Source organism: Pleurodeles waltl, chromosome 7 (genome assembly GCF_031143425.1).
Source record: "Pleurodeles waltl isolate 20211129_DDA chromosome 7, aPleWal1.hap1.20221129, whole genome shotgun sequence".
Lineage (NCBI taxonomy): Eukaryota > Metazoa > Chordata > Amphibia > Caudata > Salamandridae > Pleurodeles > Pleurodeles waltl.
The window spans coordinates 575047627-575068349 of record NC_090446.1 but is presented as its reverse complement, the minus strand read 5'-3'; the positions used below and the strand labels follow the sequence as shown (position 1 = coordinate 575068349).

General features: G+C 46.3%; 1 protein-coding gene across 4 annotated transcripts in view; it reads right to left on the bottom strand.

Moving 5' to 3' along the window:
- The window catches only part of LOC138304379 (sesquipedalian-1-like), a 29157-nt gene extending 8969 nt beyond the window's left edge, over nt 1-20188 (bottom strand). The window contains exon 1 of one of the 4 annotated variants that reach the window (XR_011205554.1): nt 19789-20188. The gene's annotated coding sequence lies outside the window, so the exon portion shown is untranslated. Of the gene's footprint in view, nt 1-19593; nt 19740-19788 lie in introns of those variants that run through there. The other 3 variants (XM_069244373.1, XM_069244372.1, XM_069244374.1) reach the window with 3 other exon arrangements.
- Between the last annotated feature and the right edge of the window lie 535 nt (nt 20189-20723).

Below are 20723 nucleotides of genomic sequence, written 5' to 3'. Positions count from 1 at the left end.
ATTCAACCATTCTAGGCAGAGCGCTTCCAGCAGGTTTTCCTCCACCCTTTATCTTCTTCTCCCAAACACCTGGTATGTGAGGTGCCTCAGGGCTCTGCACTCAATTCGCTGCTTTTCATCCTCTACCTGATCCCTTTGGCCATCCTTGTTGAAACCTGGAGACTGAATGTGGATGACACCCAACTTCTGTTCTTGTTCCAAGAGCACTCAGGAGGAGCCTTCCTCAAATTTAAAGAGTGTTTAAAAGGCATAGCCAACTGGAAGGATTCCAATTTTTTAAAATTAAACATGGATACACCTGCTCCAAGAAAAGACCTGAAAAACTGTAATACATGCTCGTAACATCGTGTTTGGACTATGCAAACAGCCTTTATTTGGCTCTTCCTGGATCCAGATTCTTAGACTTCTGATCATACAGAATGCGGCTGCCAGGCTGATTAGGCGGACTCCTTTCCGCCATCACATCTCAACTCATTTAAAGCAGCTCCTTTGGTCACCTATTGCAACAAGAATCAAGTTTAAAGCCCTCACATTGGCGGGAGACTGTTGAAGGCCGCTGAGAGGAAGAGGACAGCCAAGTGCCCTTGGCCTAAGAGGATTCTGATATCGTCCGTAGTGGCGATCAGTGCGGTTTCAGTGCTGTGATTGGGGTGGAAACTGGTCTGTGATGAATCCAGCAGGTTTTCATCTTCTAGGTAAGGCGCAAGTTACTGGTTGATGGTTTTCTCAAAAACATTTGCTGGGAAAGGGAGCAGGGAGATTGGTCGGTGGTTCTGAGGTCACTGGAAGTCAGCGAGGGATTTGATTCTCGTGTGTTTCCATTCGTCAGGGTTGGTGGCTAAGTTTATGGATGAGTTGAGGATGCGTTTGATTCGGCTGCCAATGCTGCTGATGTTGAACTTGTGACTAGGGCATGGGTTTGTGGGGATTCTGAGTGGATAGTTTTTGTGATGTTTGTGGTATTTTGGGTATTGCGCTGATTCCACTTGTAGATGCTGTGTTTGGAAGGGGTGTCCTAGAGGTTGAGGAGGTTGATGGTGTCTGCTACAGTAGGCTGAGGTGCGAAGTTCCTGTAGAAAGTAGTGATTTTGACATGAAAGTAGGCTGTGAGGGAGTCGCACAGTTCCTTTGTGGGGTGTATGGTGTTCTCTAGTGCTGATGGGTTGGTGAACTCTGACAATAGTGATAAGTTCTTTGCTGCGGTTGGCACTGACTTGAATGTGAGTGGCCAGGGCTTGCTTTCTGGCGTTTTTATGAGTTTGTGGTAGAGGTTGAGGGAGTCCTTGACTGTGGTTCAGTCGTTGGAGGGTTTGGATCTGCGCCATTTCCTTTCTTGTTGTGTGCAGGTGAGTTTTTACAGGGCTGAGACCCGGCATGTACTAGCTTGCTTGTTTGGAGGTTTTGTTGGGTTTGGAGGATTTTGAGGGGGGGCGACGATGTCTACACAATGTGATATCCAGGATGTTATGTGTTTGACGTCTCTGTTGATGTCTGGGGTATGGTCAGATGACCGGTGAGGAGTCCAGTGGGTAGGAGTTCAAGGCGCTGGTCCACTGGTTTTTGGATATCTTGCTCCAACTTCTATGTGAGGTGGGAGGAGGTTTGGGTTTTCTGTCCGGTGTAAAGAAATAGTTGAAATGGACGATGGCATGGTTGATTCAGGTGAGCTCAGTGGTGTAACTGTATTTAATTTTGTTGCTAGAGGTGAATATGAGTTCAATGGTGTGTCCTGCGATGTGTGTGGGGTCTGTGACTTGCTGTCGGAGGCTGATAATTCACATGCTGTCCAGGAGGTTGACGGTGTGGGTGTCATTGGTGGAAATGTAGGTCTCCGAGGAAGATGTGGTGTTCACTGTAGATGGCTTGTGGGGTGATAACCTGTGGTTTGTGTCGGAGAAGCCAGGGCAGGGTCCGGGGGGTCTACAGGTGAGTGTGTCTTGAATGGTGTTGTGGATGTTGAGCTAAAAATTGGCATGCTCCATGATTGGCGTGCTTGTGTCTTCCATGGTTGCGCAATGGATTGATTCTTTATGGATTATGGCAATGCCTTCTCCGAACTTGTTGGTGCGGCTGTGGTGGACGATCTTGGAGCCATTGGTTAAGGGTGTGACAATTTCAGGGGCCGAATTGGCATCGAGCCAGGTTTCTGTGAGGAAGACGAGGTCGGGTGCGAGGGTGGTGATGAGGTCCCATATCTCAGTTGTGTGTCTGCCTAGGCAGCGGACATTCAGTAGTATGCAGTGAAGTTGGCGAGTGGACGAAACAGGAAGATGTCCCTGCACCTACCTGTGGCTTCATAGAAATGTCTTTGCCAAAGGGGATCCCAAGGCTGTTGACCACTTTTTTAGGAGTGGGAGGAAGACCTATCTCTGATGGCCAGTAAGAAGGATTCCAGCTATGTAGTTTTATTTTTAACCTTTACAATTTCAGTTTTGTCAGAATTCAACTTCGACTGATGGCAATTCATCCAGTTACCGATGTATAGCAAGAAGTTCTGAAAGAACTCTAGAATTTCTGTTGTATCATCAATAATGAAAAGCAACTGCATATCTTCAGCACAGTTGTATATTTTCACCCCTTACTTCTGTAATGTGTGCACCAGTGGGCAACTATAAAGGTTAAATAAGTGGGGGAATAACAACAAACCCTGAAGTATTCCACAATTCAGTCTTACCTTTGAAGAACAATATGGGGAGAGACAAACCAACAGAGAGAGGTCTTGGAGGAAGGATTGCAGTCAGTCTAATGCTAGTCCTTGCAGGCATGTGGCCTTGACACCTCTGAGTAGGATAGCATGATCTACTGCGAAGACCACCAATAAGTCCAAATGTACTAATGCCTGGGCCATCCCTTTATCAGCAGCATCTTTCATGTTGTCAACTATGGAGAATATTACAATTTAAGTGGAGTGAGCGAGTGAAAGCCAGCCTGGTAGCAGTTCAGGAAGGAGGATACTGAGGAGGAAGAGATTAAGAGCAGGTTCTTACAAGGGACTGAGGTTCTGCAGCATACCCTGAAAATATGATCCTTTGCGCTAGACTCTCAAGAGGGGACTACACCTCCCAGACTGCACTCTGGCCCCAGGAGATGGCCATTTCCTTGCCACAGCTGCTCACACGACATCAAAAAGCGCTATAAAGCGTCTAAGAGGACTCCGCAGCGCAGGATGCACTCAGCCAAAGCGCGGGCCCGTCCACGCTAATCAGCGGCCGAAAGAGGCTGGGCTAGGCCACCCGTCTGACATCTGGCAAATGCCGGGTGAGTATTAACTTCAAATATCCCTTTCAAATCAAAGCTGGAGGGGGTTTTCTGACTCCTCCTACCAAAACTGTAACTGTCTAGCGCTTAAGAAGTGCATTGGGTTGCTGGATAAAATGGCAGAATGGGCAGGAAGAGGACTCTGCAGAAGGGTGAAGAATCAGTAGGGGGCCACCAAATTCAACTTTAGATTCTTTTCTAGCCCGAGCGGTTGGGGTAGTCTCAAAGGAGATATATTTTGCAGAGAGACACCTTTCATTGGAAATGAGTGACTGGCAGTGAGAGTCAGCCAATGATGAGGTGTATGAGCTTTCTGATAATGAAGTTGGTCGGCCTGTGGTACACCAGGTAGAATTGCTTAAATCACCCCTGGCAGCATTTGGAAATAGTGTTGTGGAGGATCCCCCAAGAAAGGGCAAGGGGGCTCTGTCTGACTCCTCTCCTGGCTGTAGTAGCCCTCCTCTCAAGAGGAGAAAACCACAGAAGAAACCTGGGAGGAAACCCAAAGTGGCACTTTCTGGAAATTTGAACTGCTCTGGTACCCAGGAAGGTACTCGCACCAGTCAGTGTCGGCTTTGAGAATCTCTTGGTAAAATTCAAGGAAATGGCTGAGGCTTGCCTGTTGCCGGTAAATGAGAAATTTCAGGCCTTGGAAGGAGCAGTTTCCCTGTTGTAATCCATGGGGAGGCCCAGTACAGCACCAAAAAAGTGTGGGACTTTGGATCTTGAATGTTGTGGCCCCATCCTGAAAAAGGAGAACCCGCTGGACTAAACCCAGCAATTCAGGAAAGTGTTACCCAGCAGTCCCCTGCACCATCCAAATACAGGCAACCTTGTAAAGACGGCCCAGGAGAATTCGTGTAGAACTGCAGGGGAATCTAGTAGAAATGGTATTAGAGGGAGATCCGGGAGCCGGACTGGAGAGGATGCAGTGACAGTTCAAGAGCGGAGGAGGGGGTCAAAATTTGCACTGTTGTAATGGTCTCCCACTTGCTTGTTTGGAGCTCCCATCTGACTGTGCCCCCTATGTGGTAATACTTACAAATGTTCCACTGTTAGGTCAGGGTGAAAGCGAGTCCACTGAAAAGCTAAAGAACAAGATAGGACATTGGCTGAGTAAAAACTGTGATTTTAACTGCAAGGACATTACGGATATTTTGTTAGAAGGATTGGGTGGTAATATCCCCTGGAAAAGGAAGGACAAGAGGACTGCATTATAGTTAACTGTAGATACCCAGGTCTAGCCCAACGTCTGCTCTTGTCACGATACACTGAGCCCCAGGCGAGTGTAAAGATTGGTATGGCCCCTTTAGTCTTCTTTTATAGGCACACCCGACCCTTAGATGGTTTCCGAGGTAGGGGCCTTCCCAAACTGCAGGAGGGTCAGCAACCACTTAGAGTGGAAAATAGATTTATTGTACCCTCGGACCTGGAGGGAATGATTGACGGTATGAGAGTGCAATCGTTAACACAGGAGGTAAAAGATAAGGTAGTTTCAGGGAGGTCGCCTTTTACAACCCCAGGTCTGGGAAGGTTGGGTGAAGTGTCTTCCCTGACTCTGCTAATCTCTTGGAATGTGGAAGGTTATGGCGCTAAGCTGCAAGATGGGCAGTGGGTGAAGTTTATTTCAGACTATGATTTTATTTTACTTCAGGAAACCTGGTCACAAGGTGCCGCGGTATGGGATGGATTCCAAAGGTTTGCAGTTCCAGCTGAACAGGTGCGTGGTTGTCGCCCAAAAGGGGGTTTTAGTCACCTTGGTTCGCATTTCTAAGATTGCTACAACATACCAGATTAATTGTAGGCATCAGGGTCTTCTCATCATTTGGATGGTTTTCCCAAATAAGTATAACATCCTTTTGGTAAAATTTCTACAATGCAGTAGGGGATTCTGGTTGCCAAATCAGGGCCCTTTTCTCAGCATTGCAGATACCGAAGGGAAGATTGGAGGCCTGTGGTATGGAATTCCATGCAATTGTAGCTGGAGACTTTAATGCAAAGATAGGGGTCTAATATACTGTTGAGAATCCCTCTATATGGGATTATGGTGTGCCTGCACCTGAGGATGTACAGGATGCAAGGGGAAGGTCCCATATTAAGGGGTTACAGAGCCTGGGTTTGCAGAATACTTTTGACCTAGAATCTGCATGTGAAAAACAGGTACCAACTTTTGAGGGGAGAGGGGCTGGGTCAATAATTGATTATATCTTTGTGTCCCCTCCTGTGAGAAGTCTGGTCCAGCATGGAGAGGTGAAAAGACAGTCCTTTAGTGATCACAACTCCCTCACGGTCTCCCTATACTTTCCATGCAATATGTGCACATCAGTGATTGGTGGGCTGGTAGGTTTGAGAATAAAGGATCGGGGTAAGAGAATTGGTTGGAGACAGGTGGGTATCCAACACGTAGTGAAGAGGGTGGTGAGCCAAAATTTAAATCTGATAATAGGGATTCTTTTGGCTGAATCCCCCTCAACTATGGAAATGATTGATGCTGCGAATAAAGTAAATGACGCCATCAGGAAACATGACCAAAAATGAAGAGTCCATTTCTAAGCATCAGGGAGGATGGTTTTGCAAACCCTGTTATGTGATGAGGAAAACCCTGAAGAGGGCATTGAGGGCACAGCCCAGGGATAAGGCCTATGTGAGTAGTGTGGGCCCAGTATAAATCTGCTCTGAAGGAAAGAAAACAGCAGCTCAAGGAGCAGCCTTGGGAGGATTTGGAGCGTGTCACGCACTTAAAACTCAAGCCTGTTCTAGAAGATAGTTAACAGGGGTATCTTTGAGACAGAAACATCAGAAGGGCTGGGCTGCAATATTCCCCCTGACGTGTGGGTGATTCATTTTTTGCAGGGTTTTCCTGGGAGGAACCCAAGGGGAGGAAATGGATGAGCTAGCAGGTCATACCTCAATTTTGGACAGTAGATTTACACTTGATGAGGTGTTGGCAGCTATGCAGGATGGCTCAAGCCACAAAGCGCCGGGCCCTGATGCATTCCCAATGGACCTATAGAAAAGTGATCCTTAGTTGTGGGCACCTATAACGCTAAATGTCTTAAATGTGGCAATGCGTGTATCGTCCCCGTGTTCAAAAAGGGAAACCGGAGTGATCCCAAATCCTACTGCCCAATCTCACTCTTAGACTCCGCCATGAAAATACTGGGACGAATTGTTTGACGGAATATTGAAGAATTGATGAGAGAGCATGATATGCTGAGTAAGGTGCAGGATGGTTTAAGGGGAGGGCTGGGGACTTAGGAGCAATGTTTGAATTTGCTCATGTAGATCGGTAAATACACGCAGGCGAAGAAAGGTACCTTGTATCTTGCTCTTACGGATCTTAGCTGTGCTTTTGACAAAGTAAACCACAGCATGTTATGGGAACGCTTAACCTCGATGGGTTTGGAGCCCCAAATTGTGGAATTGCTCAGATACTTACACTTGGGGACAAAAGCAACAGTGAGATGTGGGAAACATGAGGAATGCACGGAAATTTTAAATGTTAACCCCCTGGGTGCCTGGGGCAAGGTGGTCTCGTCCTGGCATACGGTTCCCGTGTGCATGGGATGAGACCAGCTCATCCTGCGCCCAGCCCACGGGGGAAACGCTAACGCTCCCTGTGGGCCTCCCTCCCACACCCCCAGTCGGGGAAGGAAGGGGAATTGCTCCCCCTTTACACCTCGACCCCCCCTCATCAGAGGTCACCTCGGATCGCATCCCGGAAGCGAAATGCAAAAGCATTTCTCTTCCGACCGGGAGGTGGGGCGGGAGAGACATGAATGGAAAGGAAAGGAAAGACCTTTCTTTTCTTTCATGTTTCTCGAAGCATTTCTGCTGCCCGATTGCAGAAATGGCCACTAGACACCAGGGATTTTATTTTTGTGTATATTTCAATAAGGGGAGCGTCCCCTTGGGCAGGGGGCGCTCCCAAGGGAGATAAATGATTTTTAGGACATTTCTGCCCCCCCTATACCCCTAGACACCAGGGATAATTTTTATTTGTTTATTTTTGTATGTGTGGGGAGAGACCCCTCAGGCAAGGGTCGCTCCCTAGGGGCCAAATTATTTTTAGGCCATTTCTGCCCCCTACTCCCCCCCCCCAGGGCAGATCGGCCTAATATGATTAGGCTGATCTGCCGTCACGGAGGGACAGAAACCACTACACAGCAGGGATTTTTTTGTTTTTTAATCATACTTACACATAAGGGAATCGGCCCCCTTGGGAAAGGGCCGCTCCCCAGGGGGGCAAAATATTTTGAGGCCATTTCTGCCCACCCTGGGGGCAGAAAACCCATAGACACCAGGGATAAAAAAAAAAAAAAATTATATGTGGGGAGCGACCCCTTAGGCAAGGGGCAAATTATTTTTAGCCCATTTCTGCCCCCCCCCGCGGGGTAGAAACCACTAGACACCAGGGATTTTTTTTTTTTAATGCTTACACATAAGGGGAGCGGCTCCTTGGGAAGGGCCACTCTCCCGGAGGGGCAAAATATTTTAAGGCCTTTTGTGCCCGCTTTGGTTCCCCCTCAATTTCAACATGTTTTTGGCTCTTCCCTGTCACAGGCACTTGGGCCCACCTACACAAGTGAGGTATCATTTTTACCGGGAGACTGAGGGGAATGTTGGGTGGTAGGAAATTTGTCCCTGTGTGGTGATCCCACACAGAAATGTGGCAAAATGTGATTTTTTAGCTAAATTTTAGATTTGCTGAGGATTCTGGGTAAGAAAACATTGGGGTATCCACGCAAGACACACCTCCCTGGACTCCCTTGGGTGTCTAGTTTTTAGAAATGTCTGGGTTTGGTAGGTTTCCCCAGATGGCTGCGGAGCCCAGGACCAAAAACGCAGGTGCCACCCCTCCTTCCCCCGCAAAAACAGGGAGTTTTGTATTTGATAATTTTGATGTGTCCAGATAGTGTTTTAGGGGATTTCCTGTTGGGAGCACTAGGCCTACCCACAGCAGAAACACACAAGTTAGGTACCATGTTTATCGGGAGACTTGGGGGGTTGCCGGGTGGAAGGAAATTTGTGGCTTCTCTTAGATTCCAGATCTTAGTCACCGAAATGTGAGGAAAAAGTGTTTTTGTGGCCAAATTTTGAGGTTTGCAAAGGATTCTGGGTAACAGAACCTAGTGAGAGCCCACACGTCACTCCATGTTGGATTCCCCTAGGTATCTAGTTTTCAAAAATGCGCATGATTGGTAGGTTTCCCTAGGTGCCGGCTGAGCTAGAGGCCAAAATCTACAGCTAGGCACTTTGCAAAAAACAAGTCAGATTTCAATGTAAAAATGTGATGTGTCAATGTTGCGTTTCCTGTCGCGGGCGCTAGGCCTACCCCTGCAAGTGAGGTACCATTTTTATCGGGAGACTTGGGGGAACACAGAATAGCAAAACAAGTGTTATTGACTCTTGTCTTTCTCTACATTTTTACCTTCCAAATGTAAGCCAGTGTGTAAAAAAGACATCTATTTGAGAAATGCTCTAATTCACATTCTAGTATGGGTAACACGGAATTCAGAGATGTGCAAATAACCACTGCTTCTCAAACACCATATCTTGTGCCCATTTTGGAAATACAAAAGGTTTTCTTGATACCTATTTTTCACTCTTTATATTTCAGCAAATGAATTGCTGTATACCCGGTATAGAATGAAAACCCATTGCAAGATGCAGCTCATTTACTGGCTCTGGGTGCCTAGGGTTCTTGATGAACCTACAAGCCCTATATATACCCGCAACCAGAAGAGTCCAGCACACGTAACGGTATATTAATTTAAAAATATCTGATGTCGCAGGAAAAAGTTACAGAGTAAAACGTGGAGGAAAATGGCTGGGTTTTTTTCACCTCAATTTCAATATGTTTTCATTACAGCTGTTATTTTCTGAAGGAAACCCTTGTAGGATCTACACAAACTACCCCTTTGTGAACGCAGGATTTTGATTACTTTTCAGAAATGTTTATCTTTCCGGGATCCAACATTGGTTTCACACCCATTTCTGTCACTAACTGGAAGGAGGCAGAAAGCACAAAAAATATTTAACATGGGGTATGTCCCAGTAAAATGCCAAAATTGTGTTGAAAAATTGGGTTTTCTGATTCAAGTCTGCCTGTTCCTGAAAACTGGGAAGATGGTGATTTTAGCACCGCAAACCCTTTGTTGACGCATTTTCAGGGAAAAAAAAATCACAAGCCTTCTTATGCAGCCCTTTTTTTTTTTAACCTTTAAAAAAAAAAAAAAAAGACGTTTTTGTTGTATTTTGGCAAATTTCTCGGTCTCCTTCAGAGGAACCCACAAACTTTGGGTGCCTCTAGGATCCCTAGCATGTTGGAAAACAAGCTACCCACGCCAAATTTGTACCCTTATGTGGACAAGAAGTTATGAGGGCATAAGCACGAACTGCACCAAATAGCCAAAAAAAGGCCTGGCACCTGAGGGGGAAAAGGCCTGGCAGCGAAGGGGTTAAAAGAGATGTGAGACAGGGGTGTGTTTTGGCCCCACCCTGTTTCTTTTATATACAAATGGTCTGCATAATTATCTGGTGGAAAGATGTAAGGATGTTCCTATAATAAATGGTAAGAATTTGCCAGCCCTGACATATGGGGATGATGAGGTGCTTATGGCCCGTATTATGAACGGTCTCCGCGAGATGGTTAAGGCGTATGGTGATTTTATGTGTGATTTAGACTTAGAGGTTAACAGCAGTAAGTCCCATTTTATGGTCTGTGGCAAGACACTGTGCAAAGTGGGTGCTTTGAAGATCAACAACCAAATCATCAGCAGTGTGCAGGAATTTCCTTATTTAGGGTAACTTTTGATGAAAAAAAGAACATGGAAGCCCTGCATTTCAAGGCGATGTGCATGCTTTAATGCCACTGTAGAGGCTACTTTTGAGTTTGCAATAAGAGTGGGAAATAAACCTGTTCAGCCTCTGCTTGAGGTGTATAGACGTAAATGCCTCCCGGTTCTTATGTATGGGGCACCACTCTGGGGCTATTCGGGTAGCACGGCCCCCAAGATAGAGGAAAGTCGCTTCTGCAGAAGGTTATTGGGAGTGGGGCAAAATATCTCTGGGTTTTGCCTACACGAGCAATTGAATTTGGAGTAAGACTGCGCCCCTCATGATGTGGATTTCCATCTGGTCAAATGATTGTGCCTCCCTAAATAGGGAAATGTTGCGTGACTGTTTGGTATGTGATCGAGCTCTGGATATCCCCTGGTTAGCATATATGAAAGAGGTCGCCACATTCCTTGATCACCCAGAAATGTTTTATGCCCCACAATGTTTAATACGTATTGCTAAACGATGGGCATAGGAGAACTTTTTTTTTTAATTCTGGGAGCAAAAGGGAGGCAGAGGTATTAAGGAAACCAATTATGAGGGATTTCTTAATGCTAAAGGGGCAGGTGGATCCGGAGCTGTAACTTTTGATGGTACAAAATGTGTGAGAAAGGTCACTCATTACTTGTTTCTGATTAGGAGTAATTAGAAGTAATTTGTGCTTCCGGTTTGGCCAGTACGATTTGAAATCCATACAAACTTGCCTGTGTGATGGGGTGTCCTTACAGTCTTTAATACATTTGACCGTGTTTTGTGATTTTTATGCACTGTTTAGATGAAGATTTTTACTCCCCCCTACTAAGAAAAAAGGGTTTCGTGCAGTACCACCCAGCCTATTTGTGGTTGCTTATGACCCCGGATGTGTTGGTGTGTCAGGGGGTGGGGTCCTTCCTAAAAGGAGCTATAAGTTGGCAGAACAGTGTAAATCCTTTTTAATTATTAAATATTTTTATTTTTCAAAGTTTAACTGTAAATGAAATTGGAAGCTTTTAAATATGTGAGTTTTATTCTATTTTTAATGTTTTGTATTTTATATGTTATGTATTTATGTTCTTTATGGTTAATATTATATAACCAAATAAAGAATTGGATTGGACCCTTCCTAATATGCCACATCTGGAAGAAAGTGAAGATTTTTTTCTGTTGCATAGAAAAAACCTGAAACACTATCATTACATGTGCAATTAAGAAAGTCATGGATACTGAGTGGAAATAGACAGATATTCTTTCCCTTGATTCCAAATCTAACATACATCTTAATCAGAGTTTTTAAGATGATTATCCAGCAGTGGTGAAAGTGGACTCTTCTGGGAGGGGTAGACAATCAAAGTGCTATAATTGCAGAAGAGGCTGCTCTGGCTGAATCCATCAATAAAGGGTAAACCTAGCAGCAAAATGGGCCTATATCTACTATTTCTATTAGACCAACAGCATACTCTAACTATATAATTCAGTGGCTCATTAAGGACTTTTAAAGACAGACAGATCCTCTGGAACAATGAGCAGAATTGACACCAGCATTAGTTGTGGTGGTACAGCAGGTACACTTTTCTTTCCGACAAAGCCGCTAATCCCCTAAGAACATCAGAATCAGTGGCAGGTCCTTTGACTGCTGCCAGACATCAAATTTGGATGAGGTCATGTAAGGCAGGTGCAGCTCGGAACAGTCTGGTAATGTAGACTCCATTTTCTGGTGCAAATTGTTTTGCAAGGTAGCTGGAAAAGTTGGCTAAAGCCAAAAAGCTTAAGACACCAATATAAAAGTCAACAAGACAACAGTTTTTTTTTGTAAATCACAGTGCATTTAAACTTGCTTTCCACTCCAGAACCACGAGTCAGCCCTTTCAATGAAGGGGGTCTGGTCAGGTTAGCCCTCTTTCAGATAAGGCCCTTTTAGACTAAGTATAGGTCAGGACAATCATATTCAAAAGCACGACTATGCCACAACACCAAAACAGCATTGGGAATTGGGCTCGGCCAAGTACTTTGTGCAACAATGGAAACATTCTATCAAGACTCAATGGGTTTTTGCAGATCGTTCAGAAGGCATACCAAACAGAATTCCAGATTGTACCTCCAAATTCATTTAGTTATACTCCTTTCTAGACAATCCCCTAAAAAGACAGGGGTTACAAAGTGGGGATACAAACTTTGCTGCAGAAGAATACAGTAGTGCCAATTTACTTGGCTTTGTTTCTAGCACAGAAACAGTCAGGGAATTGCAGACATGTACCAAATCTAAAGATAATGAATCCATGCATTCCATGTGTGAAGTTCAGGATGTTGACACAACCAAATTTTGCTGATTATGGGAAAGAGAGATTTCCTGGCATCCTTGGCTCTAGTCAATGTGTATCTTTAAGTGCTGATCTGTCCAGGATTTCAAATATATTACGTTTTTGTGTCCAGGGAGGAGACTTTTAGTTTCAGGTGCTTGTTTGGCCCTTCATCTTCATATAGGGTGTTTACAAAGATGTTAGCAGCTTTGATAGGGGTAATAAATTCCAAAGGAATTCAGTGTTTCTTTGCTTGGAAGCCTGGCTCATACTTTTCCCAAGGCCCAACAGCATGTGGAAGAAGTATGTGATCTTGTTCAACAACACAGATTTGTGCTAAATCATACAAAAGCCCCATCTGACTGACTCTCAGCCTTCAGTTCATTTGAGCCCATTTTACGACAGTCATGGGACAAGTGTTTATGTCACTAGCAAGGAATCCAAATTTTATGAAGAAACTAGCATCCATGCTTGCCTGCATGGTTCAGTCTTCCAGGGAATAGTTGAGAATACACCAATGACATCCATTTTGACCAATCTACCCTGGTCCATGTTACACATATACGCCTCAGTAAGCCACTGCTTGAGCCACCAGGACTTGGGGTCACAGCAGTACAAGCAGAATGTACCAATTAATCCACAGATACAGCAGGAATTCCAGGAGTGGTTGAAAGAAGAGAACCTACACAGAGATCTCTCTTAGAAGTGGTTCCAACTAGAAAAGTCACTATAGATGTGAAAAGGCAGGAAATTGGGTGCCACTCTGGAAAAAAAACTTGAGTAGAGAGGAACTGGTCAGTTTGCAAGATGACTCTTTGTCCAACTAGAGGGACCTGAAATCGGTTCACCAACATTCTTCAAGTTTACTCTACAGCTACTAAATCATTGTGTTCAAAACAGAGTAGTGACGAGTTACATCAATCATCAAGGTGGTTGCTGAGTTTAGGCACTAAGGGCCAGATGTACTAAAACATTTTTCCATAGACACAGAATGGGTAAAACCCCTTGATACATCTGGCCCTAAATGTTCTGCCACAGGAAAATGGGCAATGGGAAAAAGCCAAATTGCAATCTCTTAGGGCAGTGTTTTTACTAGGGAGGGGGAACTGGGCAGCAGACCATTTGAGCAGAATGCTTCCTCTTAAACTCTTGTCACTGACGCAGAGTGTATTCCAGAAGTTAGTGAAAGGATTTGGTCTGCCAGAGGTAGATCATCTTTGCATCGAAGGAGAATGCTCAGCTTACTTGCTCCTGCACAATTACTCCATGTCTGGAGGCATGGAGTATAGATGCAATGTTACTCACGTGGCCCAAAGCATTCTAATATACAATTCCTCTGATTTCCATGATCATGAGGGTGTCACAGAGGTCAGGGAGGACAAAGCAACCCTTTTATTAGTAGTTCCATGCTTAACGTGATGCCCCTAATTCCCTCTGCTCTTACAGTTGGTAGTCCAGCCTAACTGGGTAAGCTCATTAGTTCTTTACCCCTGAAAAGATCTAAGCTCGCACAGCCAAAGCTATTTTGACTACAACTGTTGACACAGCAATTGACAATCTGAATTTAGTAGCTAGTGGTTGTTCCATGGAGGTGGTGGATTTAGTACAACAGTCAAGACCTCTCTCTATAAAAGTTCATATTCTTGCCACTGACATTTGTTTGAGAAGTGGTGTAGAGAAAGACACACTCCTATGGCTTGAGAGTATAGCCTACTAAAGTCCTGGATTTATAAAAGGATTGATTCATGCTGGGATTAGCAATCTCTACATTTCACACCCTGTGGGCAGCAATAAGAACATTTAGAAAACCTCAGATACAAAATATAGGGCCTTTGGTGTCAAGGTTGTTGATGAGTTTTTCCTGAAAGGACCGAGGATGCATGGACCTGACTCCATCCTGGATTATGCCTTTAGTTTTACAGCCTTTACATGAATCTCTATTTGAGCCACTAGATGAGGCAGAGTTGGAATTTCTAACATACAAAGTGGTATTACTGGTAGATCTTTCTTCCGCTTGAAGGATTGGAGAATCGAGTGCATTGTTAAGTATGGAGCCTTTAAAAAAAAAATTACCAGGCAACGTTATGTAATGCCTCAGTCATCAACTGATTCCCAATTCTTCTTTAGTTTTCATTATAGCAAGGATTTAGTGTTGCCTGTGTTTGTTTCTATCCGGCCTTCAGCAGAGGAACACTCACATAATTTTGATGTTAAGCGGACTCCAACGATCTATTCCTCTGGAACAGTCATTCCAGGAAAGATGATGCTCTTTTACATTTGAAAGTCGTATGACATGGATTTACACTGCCAGGGTCTAATCTCAGTAGATGGATAAAACAAACACTTATTTCAGGTTATGAAATAAAAAGGAAACAACACTGTTGAGGCAGGTAGGAAGGAGGTCAACAAAAGGTGCCACTTGATGGCTATAGATGCATCCATCAGTGAGGCCTTGTGGGTTCACTGATGGATGCATCTATGTTGGACATCTACAAGGCAGCTACCTGGTCCACCAGCGACACATTCACGAAACATTATAGAATGCAACTGGGGTGGCATTGTGTCTGCTGCATTTTAGACTGCTATTTTGGGTTCAATGATGAAATAAGAAATTGTCCTTATATTTTTATTTCATTGTTCTCCCATTTTTGTCAGTAAGATTATGAGACATTAGATAAATTAGCAAGGGTTGTTTATTAACCCCATATAGGCGCGCGAGTATCGGCCCATAAAGTAAGGGCTGTGGCGAGGAACACTGAAGAGGAGGTAATGGTCTAGTTACTTTCTCTTCATTTTTTTTTACTCCAAGTCCAGTTCTTTCTTTTCACAGTTGAGGTTTGCCCTCTTTCCCTTCCTGAATTTCAGCTTCAAATATACTGTACAGCGTGGTATTGCAGAAGTGAAGTGGGCTGACTTCCTTTTTCTGTAAATCATGTGATAGTTAAAGTGTGCCAACGATATTGGAGGGATGAGTAACAAGTGGTAATATTTTGTATTTATTTTTTTAGTTTAGCAGCCTATTTCTGTTCAATTGAGCTTCAGTTCTTGACACAAGTACTTTGACGAGGAAGACCTGGACTCACAGTAATGAAGATAACCAGTAATCAAAAAGGCCATTAATAGTATTGTAGCTCTTCTGGGAAGTGTTGGTTCTGCCCTTTTCCACTGAGAGTTGCTGGTACTACCCTTATTAATGTACAGCATCACAGATGATATGTGTTCTGGGACTAGATTATGAGGGATAGGGAGGCTACGTTGAGAATTGCTTTCACTGTGTGTCCAAAACTAGCACAGCCAGCCTCAGCCCTAGTAGTCGAAACTTCAAAGTACAGCCATGATATTGAGGTGCACCAGTACGTATGTGGCAGAGATATGATCCGTTCCCAAAGTACATTTTATCTGGACAATGCATTGGCAGCCCGTCTTCAGGACCCACTGCTCCTCAGCTGCAGATATGTTTCTTTTTACCCATTGCTGATTGCGAATTCCCAGGGTATTCTATTGACGTGGTCCAATCCACAGACCCACAGGGAAGAAAGTAACTATGGTTTAACATTAATTTCTGGGATTGACATTGCAGTGGGCCTCACATCTCTCCTGGGGCAGGTGAACTCGGCCTAAAAAAAACGTACACCTTAGTGTGTTCGGGTGAGTATGCAAGGGCTGCAGCTAAACCCCTGCCCAAGTCTTTCACAGACTCGGGTTCTCCCCGTTTCGTTAAGCGCTGCCATTCTGCTAACCAGATATAGAAAGGGTTATTAATCACTGTAATACCAGGGAATAAATAAAGGAGTGGGACCTCGTCACCGACTGGTCGTTTATATAAGGATAGAGAGAGATGAGAGAAAAGAAGCAGCAATGGCAAAGGCAATTGGTCGCGCTTTAATGTGACAAAGTGTGTAAACACAAGCATTCAGAAATACAGTTTATCCCATTAAAGTCTGCCCCCTTAGCTTAGCCAAAACGGGGAAACAAAGGACTGCTTTCTGTGTAGAATGCATAAAGAAGACAACGAACTTGATGTGACAAATAACATGACGGTCAAGTCTACTTTTCAGATGTAAAATTCCTAATGTATTCAAACCGAAGCATTTCCAGGACGGTGGAATGACGCAACATATAGCAAAGAGCATGCGGTCAGAAATGAATACTTCTTTCGGTGGAGCCAAAGCCCAATCTATTTATCTTTTAAAGAACTGGCAGAAGTACGTTACAGGAACCAGCGCTCTCAAGGTCGATCTAAAAAATGGTGAAGAGCTTATCTCTTTTCTATGCTCTGCTTACGGCTGTTCTTTCCGCCGACCACCCACACTATTCACCCAGTATAGCGCCCTCAATTACCCACATTTTTATGAGAGCAGTTCACCCAGTCCAGGATTTTCTCTTTGAATTGTGGTGCTTCTACCCATGAATTGTTAACAGATTACACGACACTAAAAGTGGCATAATGTAAAGTAAAAACTAAAAAGCCTAGAGAGGATGTGTTGCTTAAGAGCCTCGTTACAACATCTATATGTGAGAGCTACAAGAGAGGGCGAAAGGGCACACAGTGGCTGAAATAAAGACACGTGGGTGAGTTGACAGGTTAAGAGCGACACAGAATGGACGTACACACATTGTGGCTGACATACTGAAAACATCCCTGTCTGTTCCCTTGTACTGTGCCTGCGTTGATGGCCCACGTGACACTGACATCAGAATACACTGAATTACCAGACACACCAGTAATTTCCCCGTTGAAAACAGCGCCACCTACGCACTGAACCCATCCCTCGTCGACAGTGGAACAAAATCCCCGAAGAGCAACTCTTCTCCGCACTCACCGCCAACCAACCCACCCTCACCACGGACCCCAACGACACAGCCCTCAGCCTCACGAACTGGATCTCCAACTGCGCAGACAACCTTGCTCCCCTCAAACGCACCCATCGACAGGCCAACACCAAAAAACCTCTCTGGTTCTCTGACACCCTCAAAGAATCGAAGAAAACTTGTCGCGCCCTCGAGAAGGCCTGGCGCAAGGACCACACCGCTGACAACATGACCGCCCTCAAGAACACTACCCGCGAACACCACCACCTGATCCGCGCTGCCAAAAAGAACTTTTTCACCGACAGACTGGACAAAAACAGCCGCAACAGCAAAGAACTTTTTAGCATCGTCAAGGAGTTCTCCAACCCCAACGCCGTCACGCCCTCACAAGATTTGTGCAACTCCCTCGCCACCTTCTTCCATCGCAAGATCAGCAACCTCCATGACAGCTTCGGACACCAGACCCTACCAAGCATCACCGAACCCACACCTCCGACCATCACCCTCAACGACTGGACCCACATCAACACTGAAGAAACCAAAACCACCATGAACTCTATCCACTCAGGCGCCCCATCGGACCCCTGCCCTCACTTCATCTTCAATAAAGCGGACGACATCATCGCCCCGCACCTCCAGGCCGTCATCAACTCTTCATTTTCTTCTGCTACCTTCCCCGAATGCTGGAAACACGCCGAAGTCAACGCCCTACTAAAGAAACCTACGGCTGACCCGAGCGACCTGAAAAACTTCCGCCCCATCTTGCTCCTCCCCTTCCCTGCCAAGGTAATAGAGAAGACCGTCAACAAACAGCTGACCACCTTCCTGGAAGACAACAACCTGCTCGACCCTTCACAAACCGGATTCCGATCCAACCACAGCACTGAAACCGCCCTCATCTCAGTCACAGACGACATAAGAACCCTGATGGACAACGGTGAAACAGTCGCCCTCATCCTCCTCGACCTCTCGGCAGCCTTCGACACCGTCTGTCACCGCACCCTAATCACCCGCCTCCGCTCCACGGCCAGGCCCTGGACTGGATCGCCTCCTTCCTCTCAAACCGTTCCCAAAGAGTTTACCTCCCACCGTTTCGCTCAGACCCCACCGAGATCCTCTGCGGCGTACCTCAAGGCTCATCGCTCAGCCCGACACTCTTCAATGTCTACATGAGCCCCCTCGCCGACATCGTACGCAAGCACGACATCATCATCACCTCCTACGCCGATGACACCCAACTTATACTCTCCCTCACCAAGGACCCCGCCAGCGCCAAGACCAACCTACAAGAGGGCATGAAGGACGTCGCAGATTGGATGAGGCTCAGCCGCCTAAAGCTGAACTCTGACAAAACGGAAGTCCTCATCCTCGGCAACACCCAGTCCACTTGGGACGACTCTTGGTGGCCCACGGCCCTCGGCACCGCACCGACCCCCGCAGATCAGGCCCGCAACCTTGGCTTCATCTTGGACCCTCTTCTCACCATGAAGAAGCAAGTCAACGCTGTGTCCTCCGCCTGCTCCGCAAGATCTTCCGATGGATCCCCGCCGACACTAGAAAAACCGTGACCCACGCCCTCGTCACGAGCCGCCTGGACTACGGCAACACCCTCTATGCTGGGACCACCGCCAAGCTCCAAAAACACCTGCAACGTATTCAAAACGCCTCGGCCCGCCTCATCCTCGACGTACCCCGCAACAGCCATATCTTCGCTCACCTGAGACACCTGCATTGGCTCCCAGTCAGCAAAAGGATCACCTTCCGACTTCTCACCCACGCACACAAAGCCCTCCACAACAAGGGACCGGAATACCTTAACCGTCGCCTCAGCTTCTACGCCCCCACCCGTCTCCTCCGCTCCTCTGGCCTCGCGCTCGCTGCCGTCCCTCGCATCCGCCGCTCCACGGCGGGTGGGAGGTCCTTCTCCTTCCTGGCAGACAAGACCTGGAACTCCCTTCCCACCAGCCTCAGGACCACTCCGCATTCCGGAGACTCCTAAAAACCTGGCTTTTCGAGCAGCAGTAACCCCCCCCCTTTTCCCTAGCGCCTTGAGACCCGCACGGGTGAGTAGCGCGCTTTATAAATATTAATGATTTGATTTGATCCACCCTTGAAATTCCCCACTGGTAATTTCTGTGGGCAGGGAGCTGGCTATTGAAAATCAAGGGGTTTGCCATTTATTCAATAAAAGCTGGAAACTACGGCATGCGCAGGGTAGATTTCAAATGAATTTACTCCTGTAAGGAGCTCTATAAATTATGTGAAACACATGACTCTCGGCTATATATTACCCTGTCCAACTCTGGCCCTGCGCCAGGTATCCTCGCCAACAAAAGACTCGTCAAACACGCCCACGGGCTTTGTAACTATGAGTTATCCGGTCACCCAACTCAACCTTCCCACTCACTTTCAAAAGAGTTCCCGCTCACGCCAGGTTGCTCCAGTCTCCGCACCTGTCTCAGAGGTGGAGGACAGACGCCAGAAGCTTCACGGTCCACACCGGACTAGGTACACAGGCGTTAGCACACACGAACACAAAATACTACCCTCCCCCTTCGGCAGCTCGATCCCAAGTACAAGAGGGACAGCAGGGCAAGTTTACCAAAGCAGAGGGACAGACAGCAGGCGGACAAGCTTCCCCGACCTCTGAAGTACCTCGGACGCGCGTCATTCGCCTCCCCTTGGTTTCCCGAGGGGCCCGGCTCAGGTGCCCGGTCGTGGAGCTGGTTCCGGGTTCCTCGCCCGGCAGGACAGGTGCGCTGCAGGATAGCAGGGCGTGGTGGAGCCGCTTGGCACAGACCGGACCTCGCGCTCCGTCAAGGACCGCCTCCACCTCGCAGTATGCTGGGCGTGGACGGCAGTGAGCACCCCCGCCCTCTTCGGAGGACTGGAGGAGGAGGCACCCAAGGGTGCAGCAGTCCTCCCGCTCCAGGGGCACAGTAAGAACCAACTTGTGTGCTCGGGATACTGTACTCCTGGCGTCACTATATGCGCACTGTGTGATCGTGTACGACTTTTAGGGTCTATGAGATGGATGAATACATTTAGCGAAGGGGTAAGACTATGGAAAGAGCTCGCATAAGTCGTTTCCTCTCTTACGGACGCTCACTCAAGGAATGAAAATCGGTCACTGTGTCTTGTGCGCACCCTAAAAGAAGCATGGCAATGCTGCAGATGTTGGGCTCAAGGTAGTCTGTCAACTCCTTTCTTCCCCAGACAAACCATTCTCTGACCAAACTATTCCTTCCGGAGTGATGCACGCTAGAAAGTCAAACATGGAGTGTACTTCAAGAAGCATTATTTCGAAAATTTACACGACGATTGCGTTGTATTGTGCCGCTTTATGCCCACAAGCAAGGTCGGAGACTGTAAAGATGGGGTCTAATTTTGTTATTTTGTAGTAGTTTAACAAGCATTTGCGGGGGTTAGAGCTATTTCATTGTTAATGCCCGATCGGACTTTTCTTGCCACATAAATTGGTCAACCTTGCCTTATAATTTGGTCCTTTCCTGCCACATCATTCCAGTGGCCCTGCAA